General features: G+C 40.2%; 1 long non-coding RNA gene across 12 annotated transcripts; it reads left to right on the top strand.

The window, feature by feature from the left end:
* Positions 1–4: 4 nt before the first annotated feature.
* Positions 5–17,110, top strand: LOC136097154 (uncharacterized). 12 transcript variants are annotated; one of them, XR_011737077.1, is made up of 5 exons: positions 22–88; positions 681–748; positions 6,671–11,185; positions 11,451–11,557; positions 13,470–15,643. It is a non-coding gene; the product is annotated as an uncharacterized lncRNA (long non-coding RNA). The 12 variants fall into 12 exon arrangements; XR_011737080.1 differs by lacking the exons at positions 22–88; positions 681–748 and adding exons at positions 16,107–16,286; positions 16,882–17,110 and having other exon boundaries at positions 764–11,185; positions 13,470–13,576; XR_011737074.1 differs by lacking the exon at positions 681–748 and having other exon boundaries at positions 5–88.
* Positions 17,111–17,181: the final 71 nt, after the last annotated feature.

Here is a 17,181-nt window from a genome sequence, read left to right as displayed (position 1 = left end):
GGCCCGCTAGCGCGTCACTGGAGGCCAGAGAGCTCGTCGGCACCGGGATAAGGAGAGCGCTTGGGTCTGCTCTTGTCCGGCTCCGATGGTGGGTAAACGCCGCCCGCAGTCCCACTTGGGAGTACGGGCGGGCTCAGTCCACCTAATGCTGCACGGAGAAGTTTCCTAGACTGGGTTTTCTCAGGAACCCGCAGCGGTACCGGCGGGGGTTGCGGTGCCCAGTGAGGCCGGGCAGGTCCCTTCCGCAGGGCAGCCCCGCTCGCAAGGCCCGGGGTCCCCATGGATATTTCCCTTACCGTAGAAATTTAAACCCATGCCCAAGCTTTAAAGAAGGTAAAACTCCGAAGTTAAAGGACGTTCAACTTATGCCCAAATTTCTTCACGTGATGGATTTCAACCATCGCCTCACGCCTTGTTCACGCCTGTGAGTTCACGTGCGACTCCAGCTGACAGGATGGGAGGTGAGAGATTCTGAGGCACCCAGTCCAGAGAAATTAGGTTCTAAGACATATGTATTTTTTTTAATCTTTCCTTACCTCCTTTAGCACATAATACAATGGAAGGTGAAAGACAAAGCTATGCAGCTGCGATATGAAAAAAAAATACGTATTTAGCAGCAATATGACATCTAAGACTATTGGGACCTCCCATAACACATTCATGTACATTTTATCTTGAAGATCAGGAATTGATGTCCAGTTTACTAGTGAAGAAATCTTACCTATGTTCAGAGGCCAAGGTTCTCAAGGTAGGTCTTGGAAGGCTAGGAACATGAGCCTTACTCTTCTTATCATTCATCTGTCATTCTCTTAGTTTCTGTAAGGTAGAGGAAGGATACTGCCACCAAGTTATCTTGTTCTGTACGAAGAAGACAGGTGTGTCTTGTTTGCTTATGGTGAGGCAAATTTGCTGACCTTTGCCAGTGGAAAATCCTCATTTATTTCTTACTTCTGGCTCTTTTCACCTGACATTTCCTGATCATCGCTGTCAGTATGTCTAATGCTAAACTGGGCTTGTAGTTGCAACTATTTTTACTCATAGGTTATTAAACACAAATCTACAGCCATTGATTTACGTTATTTTTACTGTTACTTTATGGAATCTAAGACCTACTAAATGAGTTAGATGATACGGCTTCTCTCTATATCTCTGATCAATGCCCATTAGCAGTTAGTAATAATTAGTGCCTATGTATAGAAATTTGTGCGAGCAACAAGGTCAGTGCCTCCAGGCTGGTAGTAACTGATTGCCAATAATAGCAGATTTAGGATGCTCATCCTACAGTTCAGCTGAGCATCTTCTGGTAGGCCGACCTGCCTCCATGTGTCATTTGTAAGTAGTTTTTATGTTACCAGTGCTACAAAAGCCACAGTTCGGGAGGCTTTGCTTTAGTAAATGTATTTTGTCTGTACTACAAATATACACGTCAACATTTGGAGGCTGAAAGTAAAGACAGCTGGTGTCTGTGCAGCATGAAGTTTTCAGTTTAAAAGGTGAACATCTTTTTTCTGATACAACAACTAGTGAAGAATTATGTGGTTGTTTGTGTAATTTTGGACACTGCTGGAAGTTTATATCAGCATCTGTTACCTACTCTGCCACACCAGTGTGCACAACATGAAAAAATTCAGCTTCAGAATTGCCCTTCAACAGAACCAGAATTTTAAATTAGTTTCCTGTTTCAGTATTCCCATGAGCCAACTAAGATCTCAGTCTAGTCCTGTCACTTCGGTAGGTTTTGATTATTCAATGTCTGATGCACACAAATGCATTTAAACTGGGGAAAAGTCCCAGTGGGACATCTGTGCTCAAATAGTTGTGTAAACCCAGAACAGAGACCTCTCTGACTCATAGTACAGCCCAGACGTGCTAATGTGCTTAGAGGACTGACGTTAGGATCCTGCAGGAGCTGGAGGCCAGAAGTTCCTAACAGATGGGAAGGTTCCAGCCATCTGTGCATTAGGTAAGAGTTTTTTGCTTGGCACCTAGAAAGGGAGTTTTAATAGTTGTATTTTCTTCAGTGGCATGCATTCCTGGCATTTTTACTACTCATACTGTCTGTATATATTGTCCACTATATATGGAAATGAAAAAGATTTGGGAACTTCTTTGTACTGCAGAGAGGCACAGATACAGAGGAATAACAAAGTGGGGTTATTTGGGGGCCACAGAATCATAATCACAGTGCATTTTATTTTCTCACAGTGAAATTTAACAGCTGGAACAGAATCATTTTTTATTGAAGAAGTTTTTGGGATACACCATTTCATTAGTCACTTGGAAGGATAAGGTCCTTAATGTAGCTTAATCTGCTTAATGCAACAACCTATATCTTAATTAGAATCGCACAGTTAGTATTTCATGAATTGTATCCGCAGTGGTGTCTTTCCCTTGGAGACAGCGTATGCATTATTCATGGGCCCGACACCTCAACTAACTTGATTATAAAACTTTTCTTGATGAAGTGTTTAACCTCCTGTGCAACCAAAGTTTGACAGTATTTTGTTTAGATCTCTAAAGTGTTACTTGAGTTGGTTGACATAAGCTGTGTCAGAGCAAGATACTCATTGTCTGGAGCATGATCTAAAGTAGGAAAAAATGACATTTCTGATAGTTAAAATTTTTATAGCTTTACAACTGAGCTGGTTTAACTTTATTAGAAATGCTCCTAGATAACAAGATAAAAATGTTGTACTGTCTCTTGCTCCATGGTAGAATATCCAGCCATAGTCCAAAATCTCTTTAGTCTTAGTCTTGCTGTATACTAGGCAATGTTTACTGATATCATGCAGATGCAGTTTTATCACAGAAAAAACAAACAAGCAAAAACAAACAAGCAAAAACAAACAAAAAACCCCCAGAGTTGCTGGAAGAGTTCGTGCTGGATCTCTGAGTGAAATAAACTGTCTTTAACAAAGAAGTTTTTCACCACTCTAATATTAGCTACATTGAAATTTTTACTAGAATATAGATTTTTCACCAAAATAAATTTTGCTGCCCTAGTAAAAGTATTTTTAATAATATTGGCCCATATCAGGATGTAATCAAAAATCCAACCCAGCCCTCTAACTGCGGTGTGGAGAGGAAACCACCCTGATGGTATCTACACTGTTTTGGAGAGAAGTTAAGGCAGAGAAGTTATTTGGCACCTGTTGCAGACAGAGGCAAGCAGAGTTTCAAATCATCTTGGATGCTAAGTTACCCTGTGAAAGAGAGTTACGCAACCAGCTATTATAATATATTTAGATACATATATATAGGTTTGAAATGCTTCACAGTAATGTTTAATCAAAACATTAAATAGCCTTAGTTACAAAATTGGTATATCATGAATATACAATACTTAATGAAAGGACTGTAATATCATGTTTACCATTACAAATCCAAACCTCTTACATGTGCTTCTAAATATTATGTGAAATACTCTTTGATGCCTAGTTGGTATTTCTTTAACCTAGGGGACAAAACTGGGGGAGGCAATAAACTGACACCACAGAAACATTTGGCTGTGTTTTGCTAGTAAGGGGCCAGGAGTGTTATCCAGCCCCAGCACCAAATTGTGCAGCACATCTATTTTCATACATTCCCAGCCCTGAAGAGCAGGTGCTGCATGGAAACTGCTGCCAGACATCTCCCCTGGCCCAGGCTGGTCCCTGACACACACGTGGGCACTAGAATGCCAGTTGGCATGAGCCAAAACTCAAGTACCAACTTTGCTAGAGAATTAGTGGTTATTAAAGTGTGGCAACGCGCAGACCCACGTGTTCCAGTTTACTGGAACTCATCTAGGCTTAGACAACACCTGGTTTTGAGATGTAACCGTGGATCTCAGGGGAAATTAAAGTTGTTACCTTTGTTTCCAAAATCAGTGAAGCTTGGCAGTGCCCTTATGAACAAGCACTACCATGAGATGATGCTGTCACAATCAGTACCCAATAATGTAATATTGCATAACATTTTACAAAATTACTGTCATTAAAATTTATTTAGGAGATTCAATTACAGCATCTAAAGGGCCTGATCATATTCCTTTGTGAGTGGCACTGTGCAGAAAGAAAAATCTTTGCCCTTTTGCAATTGAATTTGTAATTGGGCACGAGATACTGTGACAGGTTTAATAAACAGGAAAAAGATATTCTGGATGTACAAAGGAGAAAAAAAATAATATGTAGGATAGCTCCTAAGACGGTTAGGTTGTTAGGAGTGTCTTGACTTTTAGTTGCAAATTAAAATTTGTAGAACATTGTGCTGCTTTCATTGCAGATAAGATAATGAGAAACTCTTTCTTTCTGTCTAAATGCGTTACTGAAAAGTGTCCCTCTAACATTTTAGATTTATACTAAAATGGATCAAGTTTATGACCATCCTTTATTTAAGGCACCATTGCTAATGGATAGTGCCATGGCTTGAATGTGAACACTGGCAGTTGCTATGATCTTAACTATACCCTCTAGTTTAATTTCTGATATAACCAGATTGCTGTCTGTATATGTTATGAACCTTACTCTCATGCCATTTATATATCTGTGGTTTCATTTTTTTTTGTGGCTCTACGAAGTATTTGGCCCTAGCTCTGTGATTTTATTAACCACAGGGCCAAGTGGGTTACTGTGAGGCAGATACACGTCATCTTACAAGCTCAGGGCTGGGTCACAGTGGGTCTGTAAGATGGTCTGGCTGCCTTCATGGCTGTGAACATAACCCTTCAGCAGGGAGTGCCCGTTCTAAGTCCACTGGAATGCAGGAGGAAAATTCATCCTGCCCAGACACAGCTTACTTGTTTGGCGTATGGTCAGCCTGCAAAATGAGAGGGCTTCTATGCTGAAAGTACTGCAAAGTGCTCGGAGAGGGACAAGGTGCAAGCGTGTAGAAAGGGAAGGAGATATGAGAGCATGGAAGAATATACCCTTAAGTAATTTGTAGTGGAAATATGCTGGCTGGGGATGTTCCCGACTGCACACATCTGCAGAAGGAATATCTAGACTGCCCGAAGAGGATCCTGAAAGGGTGCATGGCCCTGAGTTATCACCAGAAGTGTCCTAAATAGGTTGTTCTCAGGATGATTTTGGGGCGCACCAATACAGCGATGAGCTGATCATGAGAGTGTGACAGGTCAGTCCAGCTATTTATTCTGTGTGCTTTATGGGAGTTGCCTATAAAGCTGCAGAGTGTAAAAACTGACTCTTCCTTCTCATGTTTGAACGTAACACCTTTGAAGTCTTACACACAGACAATGTTGGAGGTTCATAGATGTTTATTTCCTGCTAAACAGTGACATACCCACTGGGAGATCCTTAGATTAGGACAACTCCTTGGAATTCACTGTCTGTCTCATTTTTTGAGTTTAAAGTTGGTGTAATACCTCTGACAACAGTGCAGAATAAAAACAGTGATGGTTGTGGAAGAACTGGGGCCACTGTTTACTCGTATACTTTCAAAGCACATATGGAAAGACAAAGCCACATAGAAACTACAATCATATATAAATGGGCTCCTTCAGAAAGAATGAAACTAAGCAGGCTTGGTGTCCCGATCACTTCTGTTCACTGCTCTGTAGTTTCACCCTCTCAGAGCAATAATCCGAGCCCACTCCTCTCCGTGCCTTCTGTGTCATCTGTTCGGGCAAGAGGCAGCACGTGCTGAGGTTAATCCAGTGAGTAATGTGTGCAGGCAGACCGGCCAGCAAGTGCTTGTGCCCACTGCCAGCTGACTCATACTAAGGTAATACATGCTGCCATGTTCTACCTACTTTTCTCATACTCAGGGAACTAATTTGAGTCTCCTTCCTATATCCAGATATTAATGTTAAAGAAAACGATAGGAACTTAATTGATTTGGTCTGGTTTAGGCTTACTTCAGGGGTGTACTATGACATGCTCTGTGGCCTTAGTCCCTTGACTGACTGGAACAGATGCTTTTGGAGCATCATTTAGATCCCATCAAGCACAATTTTTTAATATTTACTTTCTATAAAGACCAGACTACAGGGAAAAGGACAGATGCATACCGGGTTTCTTCACAGTGTGAACTGGGATGTAGCTGAGTTGTTCACCTTAATTAAGAAACCAGGGAATGCTCTAAGATTTCCTAAACCTCAGAAAGCCCTTGAAATTTCTTCCCTTCTTTCAAATATCATTGAAGATGGCTGATTGCTTTGACACAAAGGCACAGAGCATGGTTTCATAAGACACCTGGTTAAAATTAGATAATACTGGTGGTATTGTAACCAAGAACTTTTGCATAATTTAAAATAAATTAGTTTTTAGATTACAGTGAAAAGATACATTGTGAAATGAAAAACAAGAAAAAGTAATGACTTTTGATGTCATGTAAAGCAACTACAGGGAAATAGTCATGAAGAAGAAAGGAGGTGTATAATGATGAGGTAAGTCAGAGCTTGCTCCAGATTGCTTGTAAATATTCAGAATCACAGACCATTATTTTCTTTGCCTGCACAAACGGTTTTTGTAGCTTTATTATACAAGCATCCCAGAAATACAGGGCTAGGAGCTTCAGGAAATCCCATAGTCCAAACCACTGCGCTCAGTGAGGATCTTTCATAATGGGGATATTATTGTAACTGTTGACACTCCATGCAGGTGTGTGATGTGCTACACGAACCTGCCTCCAGCTGCTGCTCTGGCACTAATAGAAACTGCTGTGTTCCCAGGCTGACCACAGTACCTGTGACCGCCTTCCTGAAACGAGTCTGAAACCTCTTCTTCATCCACAGCTCCCTGGAGGGAGAGGGAAAGGAAATCCACTCTGGTTCTAACACTTGGCACTGCATAGAGGAGAGAGTTATAAATAAATGGCAATCAAGAATGAGGGCATGTGACTGCAGCCATGAAGGTCACTTTTTGGTATGCCAACAGATGAGCAACGCTCTGAGTGGCATTTGACCAAATGTCGCTCTGAATGTGTGGACACGATGATGATGTCAAAAAAGGCTCATTTGAATCAGGATTCAGGAGGATCCTTTATTTAAATCTTGTCTGAGATACTGACAGGCTGCGTGACCTTCTACAATAAACCGAGTTCCATGGGTCAAATTGGTCCTCGCAGCAACTAAATTGACTACAATGGAATTATTCTGGGAGTGAACCTGATTTCTCAGACATCAGTCAACACAGCTGGTTCACTGAGTACAAGAAAGAAAAGCAAGCATAGATGTCACTGGAAAATACACGCATCTGAACCGAGTCTTTTCGTTTTGGCAAAACTAGAGGAGAACTGCACAATCGTTACTAAAAATGCATAAATAATTGTTGATGGTCGTTTACTGGTGATGTAAATTCAATGAAGGTAACAAAGATTTTTTTTTCAAGGTAATTATTAGCATCATTGTCTTTTTCAAAGAGGATGTAATTGTCATGTATGTTATGTATAACATGGGAAATGACTGATGCTTCTTTAAATATTTTGGTACAGATATTTTTTCTTCCAAAAAACCCCTACAAAATGATAAATGACTCACAGTGCTTCATGGCAGCAAACTTCTTCCATAGCAAATGCTTTTGGAGTCAGATAATTAATTAATTAATTAATAATTAATTAATAAAAGATAAGAGTTAAAAGTACATACATAATCAGAAGATAAAAAAACCTTTAAAATGGAAAATAAGAAGATTGCTTCTAAGCTTCATGCTTCCTGGGATGGAGGCTTTTAGAAACAACAATTTTTATGGGTTTTGGGGTAGATACAGAACAAGTGACTTGCTCCTTTGTAGTAAATGAAGTGAGGAACTGGCGTTCTCTTGCTAACATTTAACTGCACTATTTATGTTTAATCATAGAAATACTGGCAATTGCAAGTGGGATTTCCCCTCATTTCACCAGGACCTCTACAAAGGTAGGAGTAAGTTTCTTTAGAGTTGAAATGGAAAGGTTTGATCATGAGCATGTTTTCAAGCCAAGATGAAAGGACACCAAATCCTGGTGTCTGTGTACCCAGGTCCCTAGGAGAACTTTGGGGAGTTTAGAACGTCAGTGTAAAAAGACCGAGACAAACCCATGGTTTACAGAGCAACTTCAAGAGATGTTCTCCAGCACAGATAAAGCTAAACAAAGGGTTCTTCTCTTATCCCTGCCATTCCTGTCATTTAAACAAAACCAGCAGTTACAAGTCAAAGGGTTCTTTTATCCCAGCTGCTCACATGATTTAAGTTTAAAAAGTATTTACAAAACACAAAATAGAGCAACCTTAATAAAAATAATTTTCCAGTTTCGTATGTGCTGTACTGTTCTACCACAGATACCTTAATTCTAGATAAAACAAGACTGAAATTTAACAAGTAGGGGAAAACAAACAAACAAACAAACCAACCCCAAACTTGGCATGATTTAAGAAAACTTGGAGAGGTGACACTGGTACATTTTTCTTCCTTTTTCATGCCAATTTAGTAATCAAGACAATGGAATTGCATCTCTAGACATGATTTTAAAAAAAAAAATCTGAAAGGGTTTTCCAGTTCATCTTCTTGCATCAGAGCAGAATCTGCTCTATCTAATCAGCTCCTGGCAGATATTTGTTCAACCTGACCTTGAAAATTGGCAGTCATGCTGATTCTTCAAAGCTCTCCACAGTGAGCTGTTGCATAACATTCCTTACAGTTCAAAACCTTTTTGTAAAATATAACTTAAATCTTCAGGTTGTAACTTAAGGCTAGTACTTCTTGCCATATCAGTAGATACGGCGAACAGTTAGTATCTGTGCAGTACTTTTTATGTGTTTGAGAATTGATATCCTATCTTCCCTCAATCCTCTCATTGCTAGACTAAACAAACAAATTCTTTCAATCTTACCTCATGGGTTACATTTTCTGTACTTCTGAAAATGACATGACTCTACCCTTGTTTCCTTATTGGTCTTTCTTCAAGTAAGGTGGCCAAATATGCATGTTGTACTTCAGCTGAGGTCTTACCAGTGCTAATTTGAACAGAACCTTGCACAATATATCTTTTATAGAGCTGTTTATACATCCCACAGCAATGTCTGCTTATTTTACAACAGTGTGACAGCACTAGCTTGTTCCATTTATGATGCAGGGCTACCCCAAGATGCTTTTCTGAAGGGCATACTGCTCACCAATAAGGAACACTCCACAACCTTCCTGTGCAGCTGATTATTCTTAAAAATAATACCATACATCCTTCCATCTTGAACAACATCCTGTTTTTTCAGACCATTGAAAAATGTTTCACAATAAAACAAATACATTACGTAGACTACAAAAAATATATCTGCCAGCATTAACAGACCAGTGGGAAGACTGACAGCGATAGTCAGAAACATGAGATTACGGCTAATGCTTGAAGTAGTGCACCCACTATGCAATACCATCAATACAAGAACTGCAGCCAGCTAGGGAGGAACTTCCCATCCCATAATTATGTTGAATCTACTTAGTAGTTGTGACTTGGATTCCTATTCCAAACCTTTCATTTGACGTACTGCAGCTCATTTGGCATGAAGACCACACTGTGTTTGAAAATGCCTCTTAGCTAGATCTCTTAAGCCTCTCATATTAATTCAGTTCCTCCTTATATACTTACTTAACTGGGATTTTCAAAGAAAGAAATAGATATTCCAGAGGTACATGGGTACTCTTGTGCCTTGCAGTCAGTATCTGAAGTTCCATGGGCAAATGTGGAAGCGAATGTATTAAAGGTATAATGGATCTTTATGGATGTGCATAAATTTGAATGTGTTCTGGACTTACTGCTTTTCTACAGACCAGCTCATTACTGTGTACACACTGAAATTCTTGCACTGCAAACCTGATGGTTTTCTGAGCATATGTGGCTTGAACTGCATCGCTCTGTGAAGGAGAACAATGGCAGTGCACATCAAATACAGAGAAAACCTGTGCATGCACAATATCTGGGACTAGTAGATGGTTGGCAGCCTGCTTGGAGTTACTGTTCTGCCCGAGCTGCAAAACATCTGGAAGTCAGTAGAAAAGTGTAGACATGTGGTAGGGAAGAAAATGATCAGCATAAGCAGCTGTCTCCCACAAAAAATGGTAAGTCTGGCACTCTGGACTATAATAGGATTTGAGAAAGGCAACAATCTGGGACATAGAGCACAGTGGGTTTAAGAAGCTCCAGAAACTGTTTTCTTCAGAAAACTATAAATAAAGGCCAGTAAATCTGAAATCAGTCTGAAAAAAAGATTTTCATTGATATGCAACACTAAGCTTGGTGCAATCAGATTGTTAACCTGAAATTTAAAAGTTTAAATATCAACTTCATCAAGTTAGCTGCTTCTGTGAGCAGAGATATCCAAACAATGTTACCCCACATTCCCAAACACTTTCTGCTGGCTTCTCAGATTATAAAATCCCCAACTTTCTCTTTGCCAGCCATCTATTAGCAGCCCTCGCTTTTCCCTTGGTAACTTCTACACTGTGGTTATTTATTGTACAAAAATCAACACAAAATGCAGTTGCCACAGAGTCTTGAACCCTGAGCATGTGCAAGCATCAAAAATAAATTTATTGTAATATAAAGATAGATAATACAAGGTTACTCCAGTGATTGCTTCAGTTGTCTTTCATTAATGACAAGAACTCAGTATTTAAATTTAAGTAAAGATGCTGCAGAATTTCCAAGTTGTTGCATTAAAATGCTGGAGAATATATGTTCAACTTGTGCCCTTGAGAAAATATGATGGTAATATCCTCTAATAATTTAATGTTATATATGGATCTGAATTTTTGATAAGGGAAGCCTGGGATGAGCTACTAGCCTGAAGCTCAGGATAAGATTTGTTTTGCCTGAAGATAGCTGCCTAGAAGTTGAGCATCTTTAGTCTGCCCCAAAACAAACCCACATTTTGGAGGTGCCTGTTTTCTTTCTCTGACTATTGAGAGAGTGCAGAGAACTAATATTTTTATACAGCTGGAGCTGGGTGTGATGGGTGATGGCACCTGAATACCTGAGCACAGGCCAGGCCTACAGCACACAGAGGTAAGCCAGGACTCAAGTTTGGCCAGTTGGCAACAGCAGCGCGAACCCTGGGGAGTCTTACGGCACCATCGCAATCAGTGCAGGCAATAAAACTGGTTGAGAAGCTGGGCAGAGCTGTAAAGCTGAATGCTTATATGCGTTGCTTTCACAGTTAAACTGCAACAAGGAGCTGTGTAGCTAAGCAAAAACTACCCTGGATCAATGACTATTTTGGGTAAGTCTCTACTTGCACTGTGTTAATGTCTGTATTAAACTACATGGTCTGTAGTTTGTGTTTCCTGTCACTTTCTTAAGCATTAATGGGATGATAGGGATAAGAGATAGAGAAAACTGGGTTTAAGGAAGGAGATAAAAGAGAAAACTCAGTTATCTGGATGTTAGAATAGCATGTAACTGTACACTTACCGTATTATAAGCTGTGCTGAGTAGCATTAACAGCATTTTTTATGTAATGGAAAATCTATACTCGCCTTCCATAGATCGTTAAGAAAAGCTGCTCACAGCATTGCTGCCTGAATGATGTCTGAACAGCGGAAGCATGGATGACAGAATCAAAGAACAGTGGCTGCTTTGGCTTCCTGATCAGGTGCCAAATTCTAATATTTTCAGTAATTGCATTTATTTAATTTTTCACTAACTGTGTTAATTTCTACTGAGTTATGCTAGACTTGGGTGACTTTTTAATTATTTTCTGGAAAAAAAAAAAGCGCTAAAATGACTTTTCCTTAAAATGAGCAAAAGGTTGAAATAAATGTTGAAGTTTGGGAATTCATCTATCATCAAATCAGAATAATGATATAAAACCTGTATGTGGTTATTGTTAAAATAAGGTATGGAAATGACACTTGTATAGAATGCCAACAAAAGCAATAAAAAAGGAATAATTTCTGAGATCCTTGTTCTGTAGCGAGCCTGCTAAAAGGCAAGGAGAAACCTGACAAAAGCCTTCAGAAGTCAGGTATAAGCTGTTTGGTACTTAGCAACAGGTCCCTCTTTCTTATTTCAGTGTATAAATACCTATGAGAAAAAGAACTGCATGCAGACAGAATACTATAATATTCCCCAAAGAAAGTTTTTAATCAGCAGCTTCAAAAGAGTGCTTTGTTAATGAGCAACTGAAATGTTACAAATTCAGCCAACAGCCTTTATGTTTAATTTAGACAGTCTTCCTTGCAGCTCAAGAGTACAAAAGACCAGTGTCAGTGGCCTGTAGGCCTTTGCAGTTGCTGCACAGTGATTAACCATGGGAAGGAAAAGCTATTTGCAATTTAATTAGCTGGAGGACAACCTATAGGTAATACTGATAAAAATAATCAGCTAGATATCAGTGAGCAGCTGGCATAAAAATTGGACAACATAGTGTCCATAAGTTTGTTTTGTATTCTCAAAACAGCTTTATTCACAAAAAACCACTATTCCTCTGCAAAAAAGGAAAAAAAAAAGTATAATTTCTTGAGCCCATGTGTTTATGCTTGTTTGAATTCTGCTTGCTTGGCTGAGCTAAAGCCAATTCCTGGCAGCAGGATTTTGGCATATTCATTAAGTGCAATACTGCATCATCGCTTGAAAAACAAAATGAATTGTAAACAAACAGTGAACATGATGACTCTACAAAAAGCCAACACAGCACTAAACAGGAGTTTAGCTGAAGGCAATTTCAATTGTTAATGCTCTCACTGTGTGCTGCTTTCAGCAGTTTTGAAGGTCTTTTTCCTGAGTAGAGCTGTTCTGATGCCCAGTTGCTGTGGCCTCTTGGCTGGGGTTGAATCAACCTGCAATTCAGGACAGCTCTTCCCAACTACTTCTGTCATCACTGGATCATGATTGTGTGTCTTCCTGATACAAACCTTGATTTTGGAAGAAATATTTTATCTATATAATTGAAAGAAAAACTTTTTAATGTGATTATGCTTTCTCTGCTTATATCAAGATTGCCATTCTAGTTCAGTTACAGCAGTGCTGATTTCAAAGAACTGTGTTCAGCCCCTGTGTTGACACATGGTTATACATACATCAGCTATGTATCTGCACATTTCTGATTTATATTGCTTTCGCTGCTACTACATGGAATTGTTTTATAAAGTAGAAGTATTGCTCTAGAAGCAACCAGCTAGATCTGTGAGTGCTCGAACCAGTTGAACCTTTTTTTCATTTTGGGTATTGTAGAGTCTTTGCCCATGTGACCTGATCCTGCAGCCGTTTCCTCAGCTGGGGCTTCCTGGCTGCTCATGTTCATGGGCCATAGGAATGGCCTTATCCTTGAGATCTCTGTGTACAGTAATGAGCACGGAAACACCTTTTCCTCAGAAAACCAGTTAGTATTGTCTAACTCAGACTATATATTACTACTGGTTTTCATGGAGTTCCTGATGAGTTTGAAGGGTGAAGCCTGCTTAAAAACTGAAAGTGCCGTTTGGTCCTTTTCCAGAAACCTGTTCATGAGGGATGCTAAACTAAAATAGCTACTTAGTGTAAAATACAAAGCTCTTCATACTTAGGGTGAAATCTGGAGTCTGGATCTGAAGAAACCAGATCATCATCCTGAGAATCTCACCTATATCATCGACCCATCTCATAAGGCTTTGTGGCATCCTGAACGTGGCAGGTAACTATTTATCATGCGGATGAGTGCAGGATAAATGACAAGGACATGATTTCTATAGAACTCCTCTCTGCTAATCCTGGCCCTTTTACATCATTGTTGTTTGAGACTGGACACATAACAACTATGAAGAAAAGTCTCATTTTCTCCATCTGGAAGCTGCAGATAATACTGTTTAATAATCCATTTGTAAGTAATCTCATTGTAAAAAGAGATTGTTGAAACCATTGAAAAAGTAGTCTTTGTAAGAATTTAGTAGTGAAAGTTTATATATTCAGCTTGTACCATTAGGGCACCAGTGTTTTATTTTATTTTTATTGCATTTTTAGCTGAATAATAACATTTATTGATTTAAAGTTGCATCTCTCTAATGACCTTTGCTGGATGTTACATTTTAGATTGCATTTACATATGAGACACTGCTATTTTGTTAAGTAGGAGACATATTACAAGGATAATCTGTTTATCTTAAGCTATAATTCTATGTCTAGCAAGGATTCAAATTTCTAGGATGGAGAAGGGCTAATAGCTCAGTGAAGTCTGGTAAAACATCTTTGAGATAAATCCCAGCATAATTAGATCAGTTATATCTAACTGTAAAATGCAAGACAAGCTTAATTTTAATTTTCAAATGCACAGTTTGGGGCTTTGCTTTTTATTTTACAACTTGACAGAGATATATCTGAAATTAAAAGATGCTGGAACTGGATGGATCTTTTGAATATGCATAAACTAAAAAGCGAGAAACTAAACTTTAAAAAAAGGATAAGCAGTTAGCTTCATTTAAGGTTAGATTTTCTATTCCACAGAAACTAATTTGCCTTTAATGTAAATTCTCTGTTGAAAAGATGTGCCTACTTTGCAGCTGCAAAATCCTTCTTACATAGGCTGTGTGGGTACTAAAATAGTATGGGCAGCAAGATAACAGTAACAATAATAACTTCAGTTACAGAGATCTACAGTTACATATACAATTGATCCCTGTCAAATTAGGTAGCATCTGGTTTCTTGGCATTTAGGTTCATATTTTAACCGATATGTTAACAACAGTTTCTACTTCTGTTTTTAAATGTATGCAGTATATTATGTTTTGGTGTTTTACTATTTTAATGTAATTACAGTCCTTGTGACAGAAAATGGACAAGCCCCACTGTGGGATTAAAGCTGCTGTTTAAGCACACAGCACATGAAGTGGCAATACAAACTTTTTAGGGCAGTCAGTGCATTTTCATTCTGAACTGCAAAGGGAATTACAACTTGCTTACACACAAAAAACGTTCCAGAAAAAACTATATATTTAAAATACTGTGGCTTTTTCTGGAATTGCACCATGTTTTGGACCCTGAGAAGGTAAATCGCAGTGAATAACCTTCTCAAGCTTTAGCAACTGACACATCTCAGGAATTTCTAACAACCATCACTGTGATATGTGAGTCACAGTAATTTTGTCACCTAAAATCTACATGAGTGGTAACATTACAGAGCGACAGGAATGCCACTTCTGACAGCTCTTGTGAATCAACTGTGAGCAACAGGATCTTGGCAATTTTAGGAGACAGCTCACACTGAGCAGAAGGATCCTCAATCCCCATAATTTTCGAGACCCAGGGTGGAAGCAGAGCCCTGGGCAAGAGACAGAGTGACTGAGGACTCTGCACCCAGCTCCTTCAGAAACTGGCTGTATCTATTAAAAAGGGGGCACAGAAAGACCTGGGGAAAAGCCAGTACTACATTTGGGGACTACAATCCAGGAGCATTTATCTCCCTTCAGCTAATCTGCGAGAGCCTGGCTTTCTCTCTCTTTGTGGAGCAAAGCAAGACAGCAGTGGGGAAGGTCTGTGGTATCTGTACTGAGGTGGAGGTTGTCAGCTCTGTGCTACAGTCTGAGGCAGAGGGGAGCTCCTGAGTTAGGAAAATAGTATCGAAAGCAGTGTCTTTCCCCCAGCATATGTAGTACAGATTTCTCAAAGCAGTATTTTGGTTCTTTGTATTGTGTCACACTTAACACACTTAACTCAGACAAATAATAGAATTTAATGTCTCTTTTCCCTTCATTTTTGAGATAATACTTGATCGGCTAAGTCAAAAGCTCCTACTCCAGGAAGAAAAGTAAAAATTTCAACAGGGAGTAAAACCTCACAGCACTGTTTTCTGCATGTCTATACCTATTTATCTACAGCCATACACTCCAAGCATGCCCAGGAATGATCTCTGGCACTTAAAGGAAGTTTCCTCTACTGGTGCAGTGCCAGAACTTTTCCCAGCCCAAATCTGGCTCTTGTCAAGTGCCATTCCCTCAAGCTCTTCCCAGCCCCTGGCATCTAGGAGGGAGAGCTCCCAGCAGAGGGTTTGCCCAGGGCCATCTTGTACTGGGAGATCGGGGAGGTCACCAGCAATGGCATGGGCAGTCCCTGCCTGCTGGCCTCCATGGAGCATTGAAATTACCCTCCCCACCTCTAACAGTCCAATCTTTTAGGTACCTTGCATTTATTCAGAATACTTCTTAAAACCTTAGATTGTTATCTTGTTTCAGTTTTGGGATTTCCCCTACAAGGTTGGATCAGGTTTGCAGCAAATGTGATGCCCACAACCAGTAGTGCCCGGTTTCAACTCTGTGAGGAGACGTGGCTGAAAGAATTCCAGCAGGCAATGAGGTCTACCTGCAGCAGCTTCCAAACTGAAGAAATGCAGGACTTTGTGGTCACTGAAACTGGTAATAATGGTTCACTGAGAGTGTTTAGCACGGTTCACCATTAGCCAGCTCTGGAACAGTTCAGTTTGACAGTGGTTTCCTGGAGCATCTCACTGAAAATACAGGGTTTTTTTGGCCCCTTATCGTAAGGACATTGAAGTACTAGAGAGAGTGCAGAGGAGGCGACGAAGCTGGTAAAGTGTCTGGAGCACAAGTGTGATGAGGAGCAGGTGAGGGACCTGGGGCTGTTCAGCTTGGAGAACAGGAGGCTGAGGGGAGACCTTATTGGCTGTCTACAACTACCTGAAAGGAGGGTGTAGCATAGAGGGGGTTGGTCTCTTCTCCCAAGTAACAAGTGACAGGACAAGGGGAAATGGCCTCGAGTTGCACCGGGTGAGGTTCAGATTGGATATTAGTAAAGGTTTCTTCACAGAAAGGGTTGTCAGGCATTGGAACAGGCTGCCCAGGGAAGTGGTGGAGCCACCACTCCTAGAGGTTCTTGACAGATGTGCAGATGAGGTTCTTAGGGACATGATTTAGTGGTGGAGTTACATTAATGGTTGGACTCGATGATCTTAAGGGTTTTTTCCAACCAGAATGATTCTATGAATTAGAGGCAAGCAGCACTTCTGTGAGGAACACGAACTTTCCATAGCTCGGATCAGGTCCTGGGCCTCGCTCTCACTGCTGGGCACACACTGCTGAGCCGTGCTCGGGCCCGTGTTGCTGTTTCCTCATGAAGGCATCAACTCCCACCTGGGGCAGCAGCAACACCATAAGGGGCTCTGAAGAGAGGGGGGATTACTGCACTACCATGGAAAGAGGGTAGGAAAAGGGCAGGTAAAAGCGAGGCAGCAGTTTTAACCGGCGGCTGGGGGGTGGGGGTCATACTAAGGCTAAGACGGGCCCAGAAGCT

The sequence above is a fragment of the Patagioenas fasciata genome, chromosome 1 (genome assembly GCF_037038585.1).
Source record: "Patagioenas fasciata isolate bPatFas1 chromosome 1, bPatFas1.hap1, whole genome shotgun sequence".
In the NCBI taxonomy this organism is placed as follows: domain Eukaryota; kingdom Metazoa; phylum Chordata; class Aves; order Columbiformes; family Columbidae; genus Patagioenas; species Patagioenas fasciata.
The sequence above is the reverse complement of the archived record's forward strand: the minus strand, read 5'-3'. Positions and strand labels throughout refer to the sequence as shown.